Below are 24,640 nucleotides of genomic sequence, written 5' to 3' on the forward strand. Positions count from 1 at the left end.
TCAAGTCCTGCATTAAGCTCCTTGCAAGGAGCCTGCTTCTCCTTCTGCCTGTGTCTCTGCCTCTGTGTGTCTCTCTTGAACAAATATATAAAATCTTTAAAACAAACACGCAAATTAATTTTAAAAATTAAAGTAACTAATTAATGAAATCAAAGAACCAAGTAAATGGAGAGATATCCCATACTCATGAAGAGGAGAATGCAGTATTACCAAGGAGTCATTTTTTTCCCCCAACTTGATCTATATATTCAGGGAAATCCCAGTCAAAATGTCAGCATGTTGGTTTGTAAATACCAATAAACCGATTTCAAAACTGATATGAAGTCAACAAAATATTGAAGGAGAATAATAAACTTTGAGGACTAACAACTTTGAGCTTTAAAGGTACAACAATCAAAACAATGTGGTATTGATAAGAACCTATAGACAAATATAAAAATGAAATAGAATAGATAGAACAGATATAGACCCATATAAATATAGTTAATTGACCTTTGACCAAGGATCAAAGCCAATACAACAGAGCAAAGATAGTTTCTTCAACAAATAGTGCTGGGACATCCACGTGCAAAAAACAAACAAACAAACAAACAAAAAAAGTCTAGATATAGACTTCATACCTTTCATAAAAATTAAATTAAATGAAGATGGATCACCAACCAAAATGAAAAGCACAAAACTATAAAACTCCTAGAGATAACATAGGAAAAAACCTAGGTGACCTTGGGTTTGGTCATGACATCTTAGATACAACTCCAAAGGCATGATCTGTGAAAGAAATAGACTTTATTAAAATTGAAAACTTCCTCTCTTTAAAAGATACTGTCAACAGTTTGAGAGGACAAGCTACAGACTGTAAGAACATATTTGTAAAAGACATATGTGAAAAAAGAGCTGTTACTCAAAATACACAAAGAACTCTTAAAACTTAACCATAAGAAAATAACCTGTTTTAAAAATGAGCCAGAGATCAGAACAGACACTACATCAAAGAAGATACAAGGATACCAAATAAGCATATGAAAAGATCCTCCATATTGTATGTCATAATGGAATTGTAAATTAAAACAAAATGAAATAAGATGAGAATGGCCAAAATACAAAATACTGACAAATACCAAAGGATTGTGATGATGTGGAACAACATGAACTCTCATTCCTTACTGGTGGGAATGAAAAATGGTATAGATACTTTGGGATTAAACATACACTTTACATGATCCAGCAACCATTCTCCTTGGAATTTACCCAAACAAGTCGAAAACATAACTACACAGAAACCTGAACATGGATGGTTTATAAGAGCTTTATTTATAAATGTCAAAATTCAGCAAAACAAAACAAAACAAAAACAAGATATTCTTCAGTGAGTAAATGAATAAACGGTGGTACATCCAGACCATGGAATATTATTTAGCATTAAAAAGAAATGAGCTATAGGGGACCCCTGGGTGGCGCAGCAGTTTGGCGCCTGCCTTTGGCCCAGGGGCGATCCTGGAGACCCGGGATCGAATCCCACATCGGGCTCCCGGTGCATGGAGCCTGCTTCTCCCTCTGCCTATGTCTCTGCCTCTCTCTCTCTCTGTATGACTATCATAAAAAAAAAAAAAAAGAAAGAAATGAGCTATCAAACCATGAACAGACATGGAGAAATCTTAAACGTGCATAACTAAGTGAAAAAAGCCAATCTGAAAAGGTTACATACTGCAGGGTTCCTAAGATATGATATCTAGAAAAGGCAAAACTATGAGGCAATAAAAAAACCAGGGTTTGCCAGGAGGTTGGGAAAAGGGATGAAATAAGTGGAACACAAAGGTTTTTTAGGACCGTGAAAATACTGCGTAATATAACAATGGATATACATGTCACTACAGATTTGTCAGAACCTGTTAAATACACAGCAACCAAGAGTGAAATATAAGGTAAAGTATAGACTTTGGATGATGTGTAATATAGGTGCGTCAGTTGAAACAAACATACCATTTGGGTGAGGGACACTGATAATGGGGGAGACTATACATGCACGGAGGCAGTTAGTGCCCTCCTCTCAATTTTACTATGAACTTTAAACTGCTCTTAAAAAATAGTCTTAATTTTAAAAATTAGAATAAGTTTTAATTTTGCCAGAGCTAACTGTTATCAGACAAAATAGATACATTTGTTATGGATTGCTATGATATTTTAACCATAAATAAAATAAAAATTATAAGATATAGCCCAAAACATTTATTTGCATATTTTCTTTATAAATGCAGTAATATATGGTAAAGATTATAAAATACTACATTTTCAATATATTTTTATTTACTTAGAAACCATTAAGTTTCTAAGTAAACTTAGATGTGCACTGCACAAATTATTTTATCCAAAGTACTTTATTCCTTATAGGAGTTCTGCAAAGATCTACCATTAGCCCTTGTTCCCAGGTGGACACACCAAGAGTCAGAGCCATTTAGTGATTTCCACAATGATAAGTAGGTAGGTAGTGACTGAAAATAAACACATACACAGGGTTGTTTGTTTCGTTTTTTGAGATTCCAAATGTGCAACTCCCTGCGATGCCAGTCTGTATTCATCCCAATGAATTTCATATGAAAAATAAGTTAGATTAGCTTCATTCAGAATATCCTTTAGAGGCAGATAGCACATTTGTTTTGGAGATGCTCAAATATATCTATATTTTATTGAAGATATTTCCTAAATAATTTAGAGACAAGTTTGTTGAAGGAGGAAAATCATTGAGCTATGGAATGTTGTTTGATTAAAAAAAATGTAATGACTCTGAAGAGATAGTTCTATGCTTTTCTTGTAGATCATAAACTGTCTCTTCCTTGCTCTGGGAACCTCAGAGGTTGGGAGTTTGATAGTTGAGTCCCTTGTTCTTCATTCCTATTCTTCAGAATTGTCACCTCCGTTGTCGCCTACGTTTCCACCCTTACCTGTGATTCCCCACTTTTATCTGTAATCTATACCCACTGAAAACCCCGGCATCTGACTTGCCCTCATTCTCTTCTCGCTGCTCCCATCATCATGGATGACTTCAACATGTATGAAGATGCTTTTGTCTTCTCAACACCTTATCTCTGTTGTCCTTATTTTACCTTAGAAAGTAACCCAAATATTTCGCCTGTAAGCATTGGAACCATGAACAAGTTTATTATCTCAGAGATTTCTATTTCAAGTATTCTACAATTTGACCTCCTTGCTACATCTGATTGATGGATTCAAATGCTTTCTTCTAGTCAACTGATCAGGTTCTCACTTTCTTATTTGTTCATTATAGACCCTATGGTTTTTACGTTTGAGCTGTTCCCTTGCTACTACCTTTGACTGTCAGTCTTCTTTATGCTATGCTCTTCTGGCAACTTCCCATCCTGGTCAAAACCAATCATTAACTTTCCACTTGCATCCAGGTAGCTAAATGTTTTTGGAGAAAAATCATATGACAACCATGCTGCCTGAGCTCACCTGATATTTAGGATCATAACTCTCAATAAGTCTGTCCTAGCACCAGATAATCCCACTACCTTCCCTTGTGGATTCATCTTTACACTCGTGGAAAAAAAATTTCATCCTTTCTTGTCTTTCCTCCAGTCTCCAAAATCTTTTGCTTCCCTCATTCTCTGTATATCACTTAGCCACACATATAACAGAAAAAGTAAATTCAACCAGAAAAGAATGATTTTATATCGAATCAGAAAGAACACTTAGTTTTCCTTTCTTCTTATTACTATCAAACAGGTAAACCAGTTCCTTCCTTTGTGCTTTTGATCCTATCCTTAGTCCTTCTGAGGGACTTAATACCTGAATTTATCTTCTTTCCTGAATCATCAATTTCTCCTTCTCCACCAGATAATTCCCACTCATATATTAGCCTTCATACCAGCCACAGAAAAAGAAAATACAACAAAATACCAACTTCCCTCCTTTTTTCTATGCCCACCCCACCCCCTTGGTACTGCTTTGTGTCTTTAATACTTTGTCGCTTCTTATGCCACCTCGCAGGGTTTTAAGTATTCCAGGGCTCTGCTCCTCTGGCCCTTCTATCTACACTCTTTCTCAAATGATCTTAGACTGCCCTAGGGTGCTAAATATCAACTATGTGTTAATGACTCTTAGCTTTCCAACTCTAGCCTAGACATTGCAACCTGAACGCTAGATTCACATTTAACTATGTACTCACATCTGCTACTTGAATTTCTACCAGGGATCTAATTATTAATATGGCCAAAACACTTGTTCCCATCCTCACTCCCACCCTAAATCTTTAATCCCAGCCAACCACACCACATGCAATGGATTGGAGTCATACTTAATTGCTCACTCTTTCCTTTAGATCCCAACTTCCAATCTCTTAATAAGCCCAACTGTCATCTCCAAAATGCAACCTGGATCCAAACACTTTTTGGATTTGGATCCACTGCTGTGACTTTCACTAACAAGTCATTCATTACTTCTCATTTTTTTAGACGATCCTAACTGTCCCATGATCTGTACTCTCTACTCCAACTGATGATGTTTTAAAACACATTATCAGATCATTTCTCCTCTTTCAAAAAGTCTTCTATTGCTGTTGTTGTTTTAAGGTTTATTATTTATTTGAGAGAAGGGAGACAGAGGAACAGAGAGAGAAACTTCAATCTGGCTCCCCATTGAGTGTTGAGCCTAACATGGGGCTGTTTCAGAACCCAGGAGATCATGACCTAACCTAAAACCAAGAGTTGGACACTTAAAAACTGAGCCATTCAGGTGCCCTGGTTTTGTTTTGTTTTCTGCAATCAAAATAGAGCACAAATCCGATCCTGCCTCCCAGCTATACTTGTTATCCACTAGCGTGTCTCTCTCAATCCTTCTTTCTTTCTTCCCACATAAGTGAAGGAATCCTAATAAGTAAATTAAATACCCATCTAAAGCTAGACCAGACAGACAATGTGTGGCAGATTCAATTTGCAGCAGATTCTACAACTCAAATTTCCCAATTCCTGCCTCACTTCACTCTTTCCATTTTAATCCACCCACCTTCACAGTTGAAAATTCCAGAATCCAAGGAAGTCAAACACTACCTCCTCAGTTTGTGTTTCCTTTGTGATTCATTTGCAAATCATGCATCTGTTTGTTTTGAATGGTCTTTTGATGAATATTCGCAGTTGGCTTTGGTATCTCTGAGGCTGGTCAGGGAAATTAAGCAACGAGAGGGAAAACAAAACCATTCTTATCTGAACCATACATTTGTGTTTTAATTAAATGGTCTTGCAGAGTTGCTCCATTTCTGATAAAATAGCAGCTATTATTGTTATTTTCTTTAAAAGGCTCTAGCGACTCCTGAAGTTTGCGGGATTTAAAAGCAATGGCTCTTGTTCCAAGTGCAGCTTCTCTGTTAGATACTTAACTACTTGTAACAATTCAGCTGCAGAAACAATCTCATCCCTAATGACTGTAACATGAAAACAGCTTGCCTTCTCCAATACAGGACACAGGCATTAATTGTGATGACTGGATACACCTTACTGTATTGACACTCTTCTTAGCGTGATTTATTAGGTACTAATTGCACATTTGTGGTATGCTAATTTCTATTTGGAAGGATGTTCTATCACAGTTCAATGGCATAATTATAATCTCATTTATTCTGTGGTAGTGATCCTATCCCTCTGAAATTCTCCTGTTGGTCCAATATTTCCTATTATTGCCCTCTGCCTCTTTTTTAAAGGCAGCAGAACAGTACCTTGAAGAACTGAATGAAGCTGACTCTTAGAGTGGATCTCTACAGATGGATGAGATTTGAAACTCCGTAAAAAATATTAAAAACTTATGAAATTCACATTCAAGATTTTCTTAAGAAATTTTAAGGTAGGCTTTATTGAACGAAGTCTCTCTGCAGTAGACAACTGGTAAGTGGCATTTGAGTTTTACTTTTATCCTTGATGCTTTCATAAATAAAATAATACTGATGGCAAAATATTTGCAAAGTATTATATGGAGTCTATTCTGTAAAGCCGATTAAGGCCTTGCTGTGAATTATTTTCAGGCCAGAAGACCTGAGCAAAGGTGAAGGAGAACAGAGTACAGATTACATGGAAGGGAACTGGAGCTAACCTAACCCCAAGGTGCAAGGCACTGTGACAAGGCTTAGGAAAAGAACCAAGTCCATGGTCTTAATACAGTTCCTCTTAATATGTGTTGTATCGCTGTTAAACAACATTAATCTCTCCCAAGTAGTGAATGACAATCAGAGAAACAGATTTGGAAACTAGGTAAAAATACATCATCAAGTGGTGCCCAAATCAGTTTAATTATTTCCTAAAAGCAATCTTAACCTCACACTGCACTAGAAGAATGCAGTTAAACTTACCACTTTAGCATATAGACAGAAGATTTATCAAGCAGGAAATAAAAGTGTTCTGGAGATCTGAGTTCATGATATAGAAGAGATCAGTGACAAGAGAAAGATCTAAAATAATATGCATTAGAGGGCACCTGAATGGCTCAGTTGGGTAAGCATATGACTTCTAATTGAGGGTCAGGTCATGATCTCAGGATCCTGAGATCCAGCCCCATGGCAGTCTCTGCACTGTGTGTGGAACCTGCTTAAGATTCTCTCTCTCTCTCTGCCTCTCCCAACCCCTGTTCTCTCTCTCTCTCTTTCTAAATAAATAAATACACGTTATGTTCAGATTTTGGAAGAAAGATAAGAAATGGGGAAAAACATAAAATATTAGAACGTGTTGCCATGCATTCACCCTGATTCTTAATTTTCTAAAACACTTTCTTTCCTTAGCTCAAACTCCATGCAACCAGCACACTATTACTGCTTCTGTCCTGGAATAGGAAGAATTGTGATGGTGAATTCTTTCCCTGATCTAGATTCTGGACACATCTCTACTCACAATTCAACTCATTTGCTGTTACCAAACTTGCTCCCACAGATTATCCCCATTCACCAAGTCGTTTGTTCACATGCAGGAATACTTCGTCTATATTCAGGTACACTTAATCTGGACTCATTTTAGCTCAGTCTCTAAAACATCAGAAGTATCCTGTTTGGTTTCTCCAGAAATACCCAGAACAGTGACAGATACAATGATCCCCTTTTTAGCATCAATACAAAGCTATAACAGTTTCTTCAGAAAGCTAACAGAATCTTCACATGAGGCAAGATGTACATTCTTTGAAAAGTGAGCTTTCCTTTTAGAATGTGTTAGAGCTTGTGTAGCTGTGGAAAGGATGGCAGATACAGGGATGAGTACTTTAGAGCTCTCCATTTCAGACTGGCAAATTGTAGCTTGTGAATATGAATGCCTTGCCTTTACATAACATTTCTGCTTCCAGAATGTTTTCATAATTATCACCATCACATTCTTCATTAGTCCTGAGCAAGATACGAACATGGACAAGAGGCATTCTTACAAATGTCCCCTATTTTACCACTATTAAATCAACTAGTACTAATAGTTAAAATTTCTAAGGGCCTATTATGTTCGAGGTAGTAAAACATCCCAAGAATTATCTCCTTAATTTGTACAATAATCCCAGGAGATCAAGTAGTAGCCCTCCCTCTAATTGGAAAGCCTAACACAGTCTTTACAATATGCAATAGGCACTTAATCAATATTTCAGTGCATGAATACACACTTCCCATTATTATTTTTGCTTTTATTCAGTTTACAAATGAAAATCAGAGACTTAGAAAGGTTAAATAATTTATTCAAGTTTACTTAGCTAGTAAACAGGTTAGCCTGGAATTGAATTCATGTCTATTAGACTATAATTTTCTCAACCATAATAATTTTACTTAAAGTTAATGAAATTTGGTGACAAAGATCAGGTTAGCACCTACATAAGCTGACACTCATCCTCATGCTTTTCTCTGCATCTTGCCTCACATGACCAACTCACTTATCAGAGCAAAATCAGGAACCTTGTTTTGTCATTCTCAGAACAAAGACTTTTCTTCTTCTTCTGTGTAATATAAATTTCAAAAAACCTCACTTACAACCTAGAGACTTAGGAGAAGAGTGCTACAAAGGTGGACATTTTGAATTGAAGGTATTTTTAGTGATTCAAAAAGGATAATTTATTCTTTCAGTATGTGGGAAAAAACACCAAGTGCTTCCTGATAAAGCCATACTTTTGCTGGCTCAGACACAAAGATTAACCTCTTTTTTGTTTAGGAGTATTTGGGAATCAAAGGCAGATGAAGGACAAGTAGCTGAATATTCCACCAACAGTAGTCTGCAAAGAGCAAGGAAATGCCACTGATGCAAATCAGAAACATGATTCCGGTTAACCTAGGTGTTCATGTGCAGTCCTTTCTAATTGGTGAAATATTGATTCTACATATTACATAAAATTTCAGAACATTTTCTTTTTTTTAAAATTTTTATTTATTTATGATAGTCACACAGAGAGAGAGAGAGGCAGAGACACAGGCAGAGGGAGAAGCAGGCTCCATGCACCGGGAGCCCGTCGTGGGATTTGATCCAGGGTCTCCAGGATTGCACCCTGGGCCAAAGGCAGGCGCTAAACCACTGTGCCACCCAGGGATCCCTAAGAACATTTTCTTTGGTGATCCTACACAAGCTGTATGGTACAGGTTTATAACCTCAACCCTAAGATATCCAGCTGACAGCTTTTTGAGATTGATAGAGCAGTTGATATTCTGAAACCAAATGAAGTATTTCCTAGCACTGACTCCTAAAATATGGGTGGCATATTTTATCATTTAGATTTAAGAGTCATAAACATGAATAAGCTGTCTGTTTAAAAAGATGGCACTCGGTGTTTCAATAAATTAATACTTCTCATGCACTGCATGTATGGTATTACCTGCTAGGCAGTGGGGAGTCTTTGGTGAGAAAAAAGAACGAGTGTCATCTGATTGAACACATGCTGAAACATGTAAATCTCACTGTGAAAGATGGTCAAGTTATTTTACTTTCTAAGTCATCCTCTTTTCTTAATCCAACCCTGGCTCACATTTAAACAATTAGTATTTTCAACCATTTAGAACATGTTGCGTTGTTCAGTAGGTCTTCCATGGGCTTACTTATTGGAGGATTTTTAAAGAATGGGCTGCAAAGAAGGGTATTTATTTTATTAGTACTGTAACAAATTGCTACAGACTTAGTGGTTTAAAACAACACAGATCTATTATCTTACAAACTCGGAAAGTCAAGATGGCAGCAAGGCTGGCCCCTTTCGAAGTCTCTAAAGAGAGAACCCATTCCTTTGTCTTTGCAGCTGCTACGGGCTGTCCTCAGTTCCTGGTGTGTGATTTCTTCCCCTCATCACTCCAGCCACTTGATCCTGTCATCACATTTCCTACTTCTGATGCTGATCCTCCTGCCTCCTTCTTATCAGGACCCTTGTGACTGCATTGGTTCTATCTGAATAATCCAGCATAATCTCCCCATTTCAAGATCCTTAGTAATATCTAAAAGCCTCACTTGTTATAGAAGCTTACATATTTACCGTTTTGAAGGATCCAGATGTGGACATCTTTGGTGACTGTTACTCAGTCTACCATAGCAAGTGCATTTGTGATCAGGCTACCAGTAATAGGAGTGAAGCAGAGGGAGGAAGTTAAGGATACTGAGAATGAGAATATGTAAGAATACTAAAAAAAAAGGAGAAGGATTGGAATTATTAAAATAGCGGGCTCTTGGGAGCTCCTGGGCTCACTCAGTTGAGCATCTGACTCTTGATTTCTGCTAAGGTCATGATCTCAGGGTCATGAGATGGAGGTCCATGTTGGGCTTGTGCTCAGCCCAGAGTCTGCATGAGATTCTCTCCTTCTCCCTCTGCTCCTCCCCACCCTCTCTCTCTCAAAATATAAATAAAATATAAAATAAATAAATAAAATAAAATAAAATAAAATAAAATTAAATAAATAAAATAAAATAACAGACTCCGAGAGGAAAAGAAGGGGTGGTAAAGTGACATAAATCAAAGTCTATAACACGATGAGCAAAGTCAGGGACAGCCAGGACTAAAGTATTTACTCAATCAAGCAATATTATACAGGAAGGGCTGAGATGAAGGCCAAATGCTACAAAGTCATGTACAATGCTACAAAGCATTGTCATGGAGGAGAGAAGGGTGATGATTTTTTATGAGAGCTACAGTACACTTCAAAGGCTTTAGGGCATCAGTTTACTAAAAATATCATACATACTAACAGACTGATACTGAGAGAAAACATAATTGTCATTGTTGTTCTATTTGGGTCCAGGGAGAGTTGGGTCATACTGCTGAGTATCTCTATGGACTTAGTGGCTGCTTTGTGAATATCAATGTTAACATATGTGATGTTAGCCTAGTGACTAGCATATGGTTTTATATTATAGACTGAATGTGTCCCCCCAAGATTCATATGGTAAAACCCTAACCCCCAATGTGATGGCATTTTAAGGTGGGGCCTTTGGTAGATGATTAGATTTAGATGAAGTCATGAAAGTAGGGTTCCCATAAGGGGAATAGTGTTCACATCAGAAATGGAAAGGAAAAAAATAAAAATAAAAATAAAAAATAAATCAAAAAATAAAAAGAAGTGGAAAGGAGATGACTTTCTCTCTACCATGTGAGGACATAAAAAAGGTAGTCACCTGCAGGTCAGAAAGGGAATCTTTTACCAAGAGTTAAATTGATAAGCATCTTGATCTTGGAATTCCCAGCCTCCAGAACTATGAGGAATAAATTTCTATTGTTTAAACCACCCCACCTATGGTACTTTGTTATGGTAGCCTGATCTAAGACAATGTCCAATAAGTAGACAATATTATTAGGACAAAGACACTCCAAGGTCACCATGGACATTCTCCATGAGCTGAGGATGGGGCTAAGAATACTCAGAGAGTGTTATCTCTGGCTGTGGCCAGGCCATCTTTACTGTCCTGATTCAAAAGTCATCAGAAATTCGTTAGTTTCCAAAACTCCACTCTCTACTCAAAAAATAGCCAAAGATCTTCCTGGAAGGCCATCATAAAGACACAGCCCTTTTTTTAGGATTTATAGTCCTGTCTATCCTAGGAAAGTTCTCAACTCCAGTTCTAGGGGCTCTCCCTATCAACGAAAGAGAAAACAAATAATTTAGTCATTCTTATTTCTGTCTCTAGGTGAGATGATTATCTAATCTATCTTACTAGCTCTTCAGTTCATTCTCCTCCATGGAGATAGAAAGAAGTGGGAAAAAGACCCTGCAACAAACAGGGTAAGAGATCTACCAGCAAAGTGGAAGAAATATATGCCAACTACTGCTGTGGCTCACTCCCCCTGTGACCTGGACTGGGTAAGAAAACATGGCAACTGGCTGATGACAAACCTGAATATATTTTTTTCAATATTTTATTTATTTATTCATGAAAGACGCAGAGAGATACAGCGAGACAGAGACATAGGCAGAGGGAGAAGCAAGCTCCCTATGGGGAGCCTGATGCAGGGCTCGATCCTAGGACCCTGGGATCACAACCTAAGGCATAGGCAGATGCTCAACCACTGAGCCACCCAGGTACCCGACAAGCCTGAATTTAAAGTGCTGGTCCAGGCAATAAGGAGCTCTGAGTGATTTTAGTCCTTTTTCCTAGACCTTCATTTCCTCAGCTATGAAATAGAAATAGTAACAGTCTTTACTAGAAGATGATGTGGTAAACACATTCAGAATAATACCTCGAAATAGTAGGCTTTTAATAGAAATTTTAAGCACTTTTTCTCTTTTCTGGCCTCACTCCTCCTCACCACACTCTTTGTGTCAGACCCAGAAATTCTTGAGTGGATATTCATGCTAGAATCCACCCAAGAATGAGATGTGTGGACACAGGTTTCTATGGGACTCTGAGAAGAAGTAATGGTGAGATATGAAGCTCTTACAAACCACATTAAAGAATTTGGACTTTTCCAAATTTAGCAGAAAGCAATAAGTGGGTTTTAAGTAGGAAACTGACATGATCAAATAAGCACTTAGCAATGTGTGGCATTTATGTGGAAACCAGATTGGAGGAGAATAGGATAGTGCATGAGGAGAGCTGGTAGGACAGTTTTAATAACAGAGACTGGATAATGGTGGCCTGAAGGACATTTGCAGTGCTGATTGAGTAAGGACATCCATTCAGAGATATTTAGAAGGTAAAATATTTATAGGTAGATACCTATAAATATTTTAGAGAAATATTTAGAGAAATAGAGAATAGGTTTTAGAGAAATTAATAAATGGTGACACCCTGTTTTATGGTTTGGACAATTTTGTAGATTATTGATCACATGGATGCATATGGGAAGAACCAGAAGCTAGGAGCAAGTAAGAAGAAAAAAAGAGGTGGGTAAAATTTTGAACATGTTAATTTTGAAATGTGTGCATGATATCCTCATAGATAGGTTTACTTAAAACTAAAAGGACACACTGGATCCGTTCATTTCAGAAGAAGTTGATCTTTTTTTAATTTTTTTTAAAATTATTTAGTTATTCATGAGACACACACACACACACACACACACACACACACACACACAGAGGCAGAGGGAGAAGCAGGCTCCATGCAGGGAGCCTGATGTGGGATTCGATCTGGGGTCTCCAGGATCGCGCCCTGGGCAGAAGGCAGGTGTTAAACTGCTGAGCCACCAGGGCTGCCCAGAAGTAGTTGATCTTAAGGCAACTTGACCTTCAGGCTATGCTGTGATTGGACATCTAGATCACAATACACCTTACAGCCACTCTTCATGTCTGGAGAATCAAAAAGGAAAACACATAATCCAAAGTTATTCTTAGATTTATTCTTTAAGGAGACGAGAACGAGTATGTGGAAATCCTAAACAAACTGTATGGACTACAAGTGACATGTAGGTTGGATTTCTTCCAGTCTGTCAAGTAGAAGGGAACAGTAAATGGTGGTGACATCTCAGAGAATAGCTGCATACTATTATTTCTCATCATTTCTAACGGTTTATGGGACCTTTTCAAAAATTAAGTCTTGCTTCACACAATTAAAAGTTTTTAATTCCTTGGCAAAGCTCAGCTACTTTGCATATATGTAAATTTTCCTCATTAAGTTATGTAAGTTCTCATTCAAGGTTACCAATCTCCTTCAGATGTTGCTCTCATTCTCTCTCTCCTCTCTCTCTCTCTCTCTCTCTTTTAAGAGTTATTTATTTATTTGAGAAAGAAAGCAAACAAGCAGGAGGGACAGAAAGAGAAGGAGAGAGAATTTCCAGCGGACTCTGTGCTGAGCATGGAGCTCAATCTCTGAGATCATGACCTGAGCCAAAACCAAGAGTTGGAGGCTCAATTAACTGCACCACCCAGGAGCCCCCCCATCATTATTTTTTTTTTAAGGTATCATGACCTCTACTCACTCACTGGACTTTTCAGGATCCTACAGATGTAGGGTAAAAAGTTTCCACCATTTGATTCGTCTGCAACTGCATTCTATGATTAGAAAGCTCAATAATGTGGTTTTCCTTAGCCATTGGGAGAAAAATGCATTTTATTTTTCAAGTGGGGACTTCTTTGTTGCCATCTCCTACTCTGAAATGTTAAAACAAACCTACAATTGTTTTCCTTTTTTGTCCTCTTACTCGTATCCCTTTTTCAGAGGGTGAGGTATATAGAAATATGAATAATATTGTAATCCCTTCTGGAACCAGAAGAGAAACATGGTTTCTATTAGAGTTTATTGCATTTTATTCCTTTCTTTAAAAAAATAAAAGTTAAACAAAGTAACCCCTGGAGGCTCAAATCTTTCTATTTATAATTGTAAGCAACCTGAGTTGGAGGACCAGCTTTCCCTGACATCATGCTTCTTTTTGATTTGGTCTCCCTTTGGCTTCTCTGAGAATATGTGCATGATTGTTGCTTTAGTGCTGGAAGATATTCACCTTGTGTGTGTGAGTGTGGGTGTGGGTGTTAGCCTCTGCAGATGCCTCTAGAAAAGTTAGAGTGTCTGTTGTACATTCTGAATACGTGTTTCAGTATTCAGTTTCAACCAACTTTATGTGTTGGTATGCAGTGGTTCAGTGGTTAGTAGCGATTGTATAAGATCTCTTACGGTTATGCTTTATTTTTAAGGTCTTATAATTTCACATTCTGTTAATCAAAGTGATTAGCTCTTTCTGTAGTAAATCCACACCAGCTTCTTAATGTATTCATTCATTTATTGACTCATACATTTGTTTCTCCGTTCGCATATTTATTCTAAAAAAAAAAAGTGTGTGCTTTTCCCTCTTTCCGTCTATAATTAATCAGGAGGCCGATATTGAGGGCTACAGTGTACCACTGATTTGTAATAGGACATCGGCAAGAAAAAAGAGGGGAAAAAGGCATTTGCTATTTCTTTCCTTTAACTGTGCGATGGGGATTAGTAACTAATCCGTGCACATGCAATTCTTGGAGTTGTTCTGATAGTGGAATTCAACTTTAAAACAACCTGAAGAGTTTAAGGGACCAGATGGTAGGGAGCTATCATCTTTGTCCAGGCAGAGCATTAGTAGCTATAAAAGTATCCATTTGTTCCCAAAATAACCACACAAAGTGGGTGCTGTAATGCTCATGCTTCTGATCACCAAAGTGAGGCTTAGTTTAAATAACTTGCCTGGAATATATCAGTTAGTAAATGGGAGTGTTATAATTCTGACCTGGGTCTGTCTAAATCCAGAGCCCAGACTCGGTCTCCCCGCCATACACTGGCAATAGCAATGCTGTGGTTTTCCAAGCGCCGTGCTCCATGACCACCTGGGCAGCACCTCTCTGGTTGCCTTGCCAGGGCTAGCTTGCTGACGACACTGATGGATCAGGCATGTAATAAGCAATGATTCTTTCAGGTGATCCAATTTTGCTGTCCTTAAGGGCCACTGCAGAGTCACTGAGGCCTTATGTTTGAAGCCAGATTGAAAGCATGGATGGTGTCCAAGGAGGCCCTCTCCTTCACACAGGGCAGAGGGCACTGAAGAGCAAGTGCTCAGTTAGACTGATCTGCTACACCAATCCTGTGGTAAATGAGGCTAAATTCTTCCTTGTGTGTCTCTTCCCTCCATGAGTCTGTAAGCTCAGGAAAGGCACAGATATGTTCATCAGGATCCCTATTGTCCTCCAGAATTCCGGACAGTAGCTTAGGAACAATGTTTAATGCTGGCCAAATGGAAAAAATATCCATCTTTTCAGTAGCTGGATCTTTTTCTCTCTCTCTCCCCAGATCTTAGTCCCCGTTGTACAAATACCACCCTGACGGACTTGCAGTTGCTTTTGTTTGCAATCTATTTCCCTCATTAGGCTGTAAATTATCTGAGAGGAGAGATGGTGTCTTAATCATGTTTTTATCCGAAGTATCCAGCAGTGCCTGTAATAAATAATTGTTTTCAATAAATATTTGTAAAATTGAAGTGAATAAATTATTACAGCTCAACAAAGAGTTTCAAGCACCTTTAATTTTCCACTCATTTTCAAAGGCACCAGAGAATGCCTCAGCAATCAAGAAGTTGGTAATTGAGTCCGTAATCTAATAGAGCGTCATGTGTTGGTTATTTTTTTTAAAAGATTTTATTTATTTATTGATGAGAGATACACACACACAGAGAGAGAAGCAGAGACACAGGCAGAGGGAGAAGCAGGCTCCATGCAGGGAGCCTGACATGGGACTTGATCCCAGAACTCCAGGATAATGCCCTGGGCCAAAGGCAGGCACTAAACTGCTGAGCCACCCAGGGATTCCCTATGTGTTGGTTATTAAGATGTCTTCCCTCAACTTCATACTCGCTCTTCTATGTGCTACTTTGTGAGGTGGAAACTAGGACTTCAAAAAACAAGTTTCTTTTTGCCACCAGGCTTTCTGGATTACTCTGCCCAAAGGGGTTGTTGGAGGGAGTGGAAGGTGGGAAGAAGAGTTAAAGCCCAATTTTCCCTCTTCTGGCTGGTTTGTTCCCAGATTAGTGTCCCAGCAGAAACCAACATGGGGGTCCTACCAGTGGCCCCAGCCTCCAAGGGCTTCCTGCATCATGCAGATACCAATTCCCTGTGTCCCATCAGAGGTGACAGCTGCAAAAATGGTCCCTGTTCCTTAGAGGCTCATGTTGGGCTTTTTAAGTTTCCTTCTCTGAGTCTCTAGATTCAGATAACCCCAATTCCAGCCCAATTGGTAGCTTTAGATAATTATTAAAAGTAGATGCCACCACTTCCCTAAAGGGAAGAGAAGCAGAGTTGGGTTTCTTTACTCATTTATGGTTGATTTAGGAAACCTTTATTTGATCTACATGGCTCAAGCCAAGAACCAGGCAAATGAAGAGCAGGATTTAGTGATAGCTTTCAAGGAATCTTCAGCCTGGTAGTAGATGGAGACATGAAGAAGGTAAGTTAGAGATATTATGTAGGACCTGGTAACAATCATGGCATAATGTGATAGCATATTTTAGTAGGAAAACCCATACAGTCCCCCAGTTTCTCCAAGTTTATTTCATATTGCACATGATACCAACTTCTCTTTCAAAGTAATGACATAAAAATGAAGGTTAGGGGTACTTGTGTGGCTCAGTCATGTTGTGAGATTCTTGATTTCGGCTCAGTCATGTTTTCAGTGTCTTGAGATGGAGCCCCATGGTAGAGCTTGGTGCTAAGCATGTAGCCTGCTTGAGATTCTCTCTTTCTCTCTCTTTGTCCCTCCATACCACTCGTGCTTTCATATATATGTGCTCTTTCTCTCTCTCTCTCTTAAAAATTTTTGTTTGAAAAAAATAATATTTTTTTAAAAAGGAAGATTAAACATCCCTTCCTAAGTGTTTCTTCCCAGTCCAGAATTAGCAATTTAACATGTAACAATTCTGAAGATTGATTTATGGACAAAGTAAACATTCATAATTAGACATCAGGAAGAATTTTGTTACCACATTTCTTTCACTCTGCCTAACATTTTTCCCACCAAGTTAAAAAACAATTAGAAATATATCTAACTCTGTTGCTTTCTGACACCACAGAGATCATTTCCCACTTGTTCTGTGAAAGAATTTTGTTCTCTCCTATGACCTTAGTGTCACAAGGCATAATTTTTCATTTTGCAGTACACCCTGGGGACATGACCAAAACCCAGAGTCCTTCAGAGGTCAATGTGATCTCCATGCTTAACTGAATAATGCCCGCCTGGCCTAGAGAAGGATGAAAAATGGGTATAAAATATGAGGCCATTTTTAATGTCCTAATTTATTAGACAAGTGATTAGTAAAGAAAATAATCTAGCAGAAATTTATGTCACAAATACCACATTCCAATTATCCCATACATTTGGTTACTTTTTCATAATTTGCCTGAGATTGATGTTATTAATGAAATTTAGCAAGAAGTTCCTCTAACAAATTTTCATATTTTATTTTAAGCAGCACCTTTTACATATAAATTTATCTTTTAAGGTTTCATAAGTTAGTCAGACTGGTTTCTAAAAATTCCTTTCCTAGAGTTCCTTAAGTGCATTTAAATATTATTTTGTAAATGCATTTAATTTGCAGGAAGGTGGTATAGGTGATGGCCATTTATTTTCAAAATCTTTAATAAATTAAAAATATTGTTTACTCTTTGATGCTTTATGGCTCTTTGCAAATTCCTCAATAAAAATTGGGTATCCATACACAAAACAGATGTGGAAACATATATCAAGGGTTAAGTAAAACCTCAAAAACAACAACAAAAAAGGCATCTCCTCTAAGAAATAGAATATCTATCTATTTCTCTCATTTGAGTCAATACATTTAATAAACAAATAAGCTGCTTGTTTTCTATAAAAGAAAAAAAGTCTATTGAATGCTGTTAAATACATTTTTTTCATGATTATTGTTATAAACATTATTGATAGCATGATGATAATCACTAAATCCTCCAAAATTCTCTCCCACAAGTGAAACTCATATGGTCTTATTTTTAAAAGGTAGACCTCAAAGCACGGTTAAATGCAAAGGAACAAAATTACCCCAATAGAAGAAATTTAGCCTTACTTATAGAGCTTCCTATCTATATATCATATGGCATACACGCCATAATATTCTTTATTACAAACGAGCTGTTTTTGAGGACCTTGTGTGTGTCAGGAGTTGTTGAAATTCTGAAGATATATGCATAGATGTGGTCATGATTTAGAGGAACCCAAAGTGAGCTGGGGGACTAAGGTGGCTATTTGGAAAAAAATGATGATAGTCACTGAATTCCTGGAAGTGCTGTGGTTACCTTATAGTCGGATAGACTTTGGTATGTTTATGTGTTTATCACTTACTTATACAAAAATGTATATAAAATGCTTATTGTATGTAAGACATTGTGTAGGAACTGGATGTAGAGTGGAGAATAAGACACTTGAGGTTTTTCATGGATGGAACTCACAGAGCAGGGGAAGAGAGCTCTTCAGCAGCTAATCATGTAATTACCATTTATTTCTAAATGAACTTTATTTTTTAGAACAGTTTTATATGACCAGAAAATTGCAAAGTAGTACAGAAAATTCCTTTTTGCCCAGCCAGTTTTCCCTATTAGTAGTCTCTTATGTATGCGGTACAACGTATTTGTTATGATAAATGAATCAGTATTGATAAATTCTTTTTTTTTAAGATTTATTTATTTGAGGAGGAAGAGGATCAGAGGGAGAGGAAGAGAATCCTTAAGTAGACTCACTGCTGAACCTGGAGTCCATTATGGGGCTCTCTTCCAAGACCTCAAGATCATGACCTGAGCCTAAATCTAGAGTTGGCCACTTAATCGACTGAGCCACCCAGGTGCCTCATGATATCGATACATTCTTATAACCAAAGTACATTACTTTCTTCAACTACTTTTTTTTAATAATAATTATTAAAAAAAAACTATAAAATACAGAATGATTTGAAAAAGTAGAGAAGATCCTAAATTCATACTGGAAAATCAATGAGTGAGTTGTCAATTTGAAATTTATGGTACACTCTTGGAGATGAGTAGGAATTAGCTAGAAAAAGATGAGGGGGTTACCACTCAGGTATAAGGAATAGCATTGTGCAAGGCTCCTGAGATGCTATTACAGGCCACTAGTTCATACTGGTCCTAGAAAGTCATAACAATTTGGGTCTTCATTTTAAAAATGCTGAAAAATTGTTGAAGGATTTCAGGTATGGTGATGACATCACTGTATTGCCGTTTGTAAAAGAACACTCAAAAAGATCTACAGTTAACATGTGGGTATTTAAATGCACTCTAGTATCTACTCCACAGATGTGAAATTGGTTCCTAGAAACTCTAGGATTGTTATCCATCTTTGACTCACTCTGAATGATGGTGTGTTTTCTAAGATTGGTTGAGAAGATGAGAGGAGGACCATGCTTACCATGTCCGTTCTAGTTCAGAAGTACTCCTCACAAATCTGACAGAAAACAATCAATTATCCAACAATAGGGAGCACAAACATATCAGAAACAGTAAAAGTCGTAGAGCCATATGAAAAATAGATTCCAGGATCCTATCTAGCTACATCAAACTTGGACTTGAAATAGCTAAACAGTAATTTCCCTGAGTTAGTTCTGAAAGGTTAGTAAGGTAGATAGATCATTTAATGGTGCTAGAAGACAAATGCCACTGGGGTGCCCAACAAATAATCTCTTTTTAGTTCAGATCTCATGCCAGGAGGTGATACTTCCTGCTTTGAAAAGATTACTATACCACTTACTATACTACTGTGTGGACAGTGATCATGACAAGAAGTCACTGAGAGAGAACCTACAAATACCCCGTAATTCTGTTAGTGAGAGAGAGAAGTTAGGTATCCGTAAAGGTTGAGTTTTACAGAGATGTTGAGAGTAAGCATCTTATTTCTCAGAAGGCAATTTACAGAAGCTTATGATGTAAAGATAGTGAGTAGAGCAAGTGTCACCTAAACTAAGAGATTAAATAATTTCATACACATACTGAAGCAACAACCAGTCCATATGTACAAGATGCCATAGGAAATACAGAAGATGATGTGAAAGGCCTAGAAAAATAAGAGTCCAGTCTCAAAATAGATAAAAATATTTGCATAAATAATTAAAAGTACACAAAAGTTAATATCTGAATCCCACTGCTTAGAACATCACTGTGCTTTATGTGAGAATATGGATAATGTCCTCATTTTGAAATGGGGTCCAGTCATGCTCCGTCCATACTCACATGTCTTATTGAAACCCCACCCAGGAAGTTCCCAGGTGTTGTATACGGACATCTCTCCCTACCCTCTCTACTCTCAGCTTTCTGGTGTCCAGAGTAGGAATTTGATCACACTTAATCAAAGACAATGTTATTCATAATAGAGTTTTCTTTCTTTTTTTTTCTTTTTTCTCTTCTCTCTCCTTTTTTTCCTTTGGTAGTGGCTGGACACAGGGAGAGGGAAGGAGAAAATCTTAAGCAGATTCCACACCCAGCTCGGAGCCCAATGTTGGACTTGATCTCACAACCCTGAGATCATGACCTGAAATAAAAATCAAAATTCAGACTCTTAACCTACTGAGCCATCCAGGTAGCATTTTGAAAAATATGAAAGAACGTTAATATTACTTATAATCTTCCTATCTAGACATAACTATTGCTAACATGTGGAGATAGATGAACACACAGCTAAGGATTGAAGTGGTATAATTATCCTTTGGCCTGTCCATTGGCCTCTCTTGCTATCTCTCTCTCTCTCTCTCTCCCTCTCTCTCTCTCACCACACATACACACACACATCCCATCCCATAGAGAACATACAGAAAGAACGCAGTGTAAAACAAAATTAAACTCAGGCTACACGTTGTTGCCTTGTAAATCTCATCTCAGTACCTCTCTCTCTCTGTCTTTTTTAAACAGAAACATATTTAATAAGTGGAGGCTCATCTGCATCATCAGTTTAATCCATGGCTCATCTGCATCATCAGTTTCCACTGAAACATCTCTGAAGGAACACATTTTGGAGATATTTTATGTACAAGAGGACAGAGTTATAATGATTTCATATTTAATCCACATGTATCTATACCTATTAATATATACTTTTTAGAAAAGCACCAAATGAAGCTACTAGCTACAGAAAAATGCATCAGTGCTCACTCTAGGCTCCACAGCAATATAAAGTATATACTTGCAGTAATTACTGAGAAGAAAGAAGAGCAGGGCAATTAAAAATGTGCAACTCAAGACAACACCTGTTTCTAGAAGGCCTTTTGTGCCCAAACCTAGGGTGGGGATGTATAGCATTTCCCATGTTTATATGGCAGACTCTTTATGCTAGACTTTTTAGCAACCTGTTTATTTTCCACAATAACTTATTTTAACTTGTGAATTCTAAATCTCAATAATGTTTAATAATTCACTTTGTCTATTATAAAGAAGAAGTTCCTATCTATGAAAAAAATGAAGTCTATAGCATTGAGTTTCATGGGCCAGTAAGAATAGCAAAAAGGACAGATAATTTTGAGTTAATTCTACAGCCTACCAAAGGCTTGTCATGACCTAACAACAGGCCAAATATCACACATGGGGAGCAATCTTCTATCTTATTTCATGATTGGCAAAAACCTCCTCATTTTTCACTCTATTAATTTCTTCAGGTGAGAACAAGCTGAATACTTACTATTTTCCTTTCATATATAACTGCATTTTCAGATGAACATAATAACACAATCAGCACTTAGAGTAGAATAGAAAAAAAACTTTTCTATAGGTTCATCATAATTTTTGGAGTAACACTATGCAGAGACATGATGTACTTATCCTCCAAAGTTAGTATAAGTCCTGGTTTATATGCTTAATTCTTCCTGTGGCTTTAGCAACAAAGTTTCAAACCATTTGCAATTTAGAAATAAATTAATTTCTGTGTCTCCTTTTCTGGTTGTGCATTGTTATGTTTACATGAATATTTTTTCCCTTGAAACACCAAATCTAATTTAGTTACTTACATGTCAACCTACTAGGAAGATTGAGACATTTCTTTAAAGTGATTAATTCAATAAGGTCTTAACCATGGGTAGCATTTCAGGTAAAGATTGACTGGTAGCATTGTGGGAGAAAGCCACATTTGCATTGTTATTCAATTAGTTGACCTTTTCTCTGCAAAGAAAGGCTATAATGGACTCAGCCTTAACCCCAAAGGTAAGACTCTTACTCCACTTTAAATTAATATCTGATGATATTGCTTTGGTTTTCATATGTCTAAATGGACATATGTGAGTATGCACATACATGTGTACACCTTAATAATTGAAGATAGTACACTGATTGAAGTCTTTGCAAATGAAAAACAATAAGCAAGTACATCAACAAAATCTACATTTTTCTTTTTCAGGCAAACCTGGAATAGCTTAAGAAAGATCCTTTGCCTTTGTTGTCATAGTACCTATAAGACTCTTGACTAAACATGAAACTCCTTTTACTGAAGTGAGGTTAATGATTATTGTGTTCTGAAGCATTTCTATTTAATCATGTGCATTAATGAAGGCAGGATGTCTTACATAAACAAATAATTAATTTTAACAATTGGAGTGGAAACATATTCTTCACTGATACAGACAGCTGGAGTTTGGTATTTAACTGTGAAATTGCACGTTTTCCCAGATATATATTTTGCATTGACAAAAATATGTGTAAATACAAATTTACTGTATGAACATTGCACTTCTTATATCATTATAGGAGGGGTTGATGCTGTAAATGGGAGAATAGATATATTACATGTAGAATCATAACACAGAAGAGGTCAGATTTGAAAGGTCATTAGATCAATCACTTCAGAGGTATAACACAGGAATATGATATATAATATTTAACATGTAAAATAATATAATGCAACATAAGGTAAGATGTGCTATATTGCATAATAATATATGCCATGTAAGATAAGAAAACATCAATTCTGGAGTCACCAAGACTTGGGGTTAAATTACAGCTCGATCTCTTACTGACAATATGACATTGAGAAAGTAATTTAATTTCTTGTGTCTCAGTTTTATTAATTATAAAATGAGAAAATCTTTCATATCTTAAAGGGCTTTGTAAGAATGAGATCAAATAATATGTAAAGAACTCAACATTGCTACTGTATGGTAGTAGTAGCTTTAAAATTATTATTATTATTATTTCAAGATTTATTTATTTGTGGGATGCATGGCTCAGCGGTTGAGCATCTGCCTTCAGCTCAGAGTGTGATCCTGGAGTGCCAGGATCAAGCCCCACATTAGGGTTCTTGCATGGAGCCTGCTTCTTCCTCTTCCTATGTCTCTGCCTCTCTCTCTGTGTCTCTCATAAATAAATAAAAATCTAAAAAAAATAAGATTTATTTATTTGAGACAGAGAGAGAAAATGTGAGAGAAGAGGGGCAGAGGGAGAGGGAGACAGTCTCAAGCAGACTTGGTGCTGAGCATGGAGCCCAACGCAGGGCTTCATCCCATGACCCCACAACCCTGAGATCATGACCTGAACCAAAATCAAGAGTCAGATCCTCAACTGGAGTCACCCAGGCATTCCTACAAATACTACTTTTACTACAACAACCTCCCTGTCCCACACATCTCATGTGAGGAACACATGATGTGTGGGTCATGTGTCACCAGTAGCTAATGTGTTACAGTGTAATGACTAAAAAATTATAATGTGTGGTTTAGCCATTTTTATATATACATAGTAATATATACATATATATGTATGTATATATATATATATATATATATATATATATATATATATATATGGTTACTTCACAAATGATGTAGAAAGAGCATCAAACCAGGGGTAAGAAAGAAAACCATTAATTTGGGGAGCTGTAGTGTCTTCTTAAAAAATAAATGCTTGTGTTATAATGGATATAACTGTATATATTTAAAGTGTACATTTTGATAGCTTTTGACAGAAGTAGATATCATCATGACAACCAAGATGAAGAACATATCTATCATCTCAAAAGTCCCCTGCTGCCCCTTGGTCATCCTTCCTACCCACCCTTCCCCTTCTCCTACCCTATATTCCCTCATTCCAATCCTCAGGTAACCAGTGATTAGCTTTCCCTTACTATAGAATTCTTTGACTTTTTCAGAGTTTTATATAAATAGAATCACACGGTATGCATTCCTATTCACCTGGCTATTTTCAATCTGCCTCACTTTGAGTTTTATGAGTGTTGCCTTGTGTATTGATAGTTCATAACTTTTTATTGCTGAGTGGTATTCCATTTTAGGACAGTCCCAAGTTTATCCATTCATTTGTTGATGGACATTTGGGTTATTTCTATTTGGGGGCTACTACAAATAAAGCTTCTGTGAACATTCCATTCATGTACAAGTTTTTGTGTGGACATATGCCTTCATTACACTTGAGAATAACTAGGAGTGAAATGGCTAGATCATACCATAGGTGCATGTTTGACTTTTAAAGAAAATGACATTTTCCCAGCTTGTACTGTTTTACATGGACACCACCAGAGTACAAGAGTTCTAGTTTCTCCACATCCTTTTACTTTTAGCCATATTATTAGGTGTGCATTGATACCTTCCTTATTGGGGTTTTAGTTTCCATTTCCCTAGTGATGTTATTCATTTTTTTTCATATACTTATTTGCTATCCATATATCCTTTTTGTTAATGCATCTGCTCAGATAAGTGGGTCATTTCAATTGAGCTTTTTTTACATTGAATTTTGAGTTTCTTATTCTTCAGT

This window comes from Nyctereutes procyonoides, unplaced genomic scaffold (genome assembly GCF_905146905.1).
Source record: "Nyctereutes procyonoides isolate TBG_1078 unplaced genomic scaffold, NYPRO_anot_genome, whole genome shotgun sequence".
Classification (NCBI taxonomy): domain Eukaryota; kingdom Metazoa; phylum Chordata; class Mammalia; order Carnivora; family Canidae; genus Nyctereutes; species Nyctereutes procyonoides.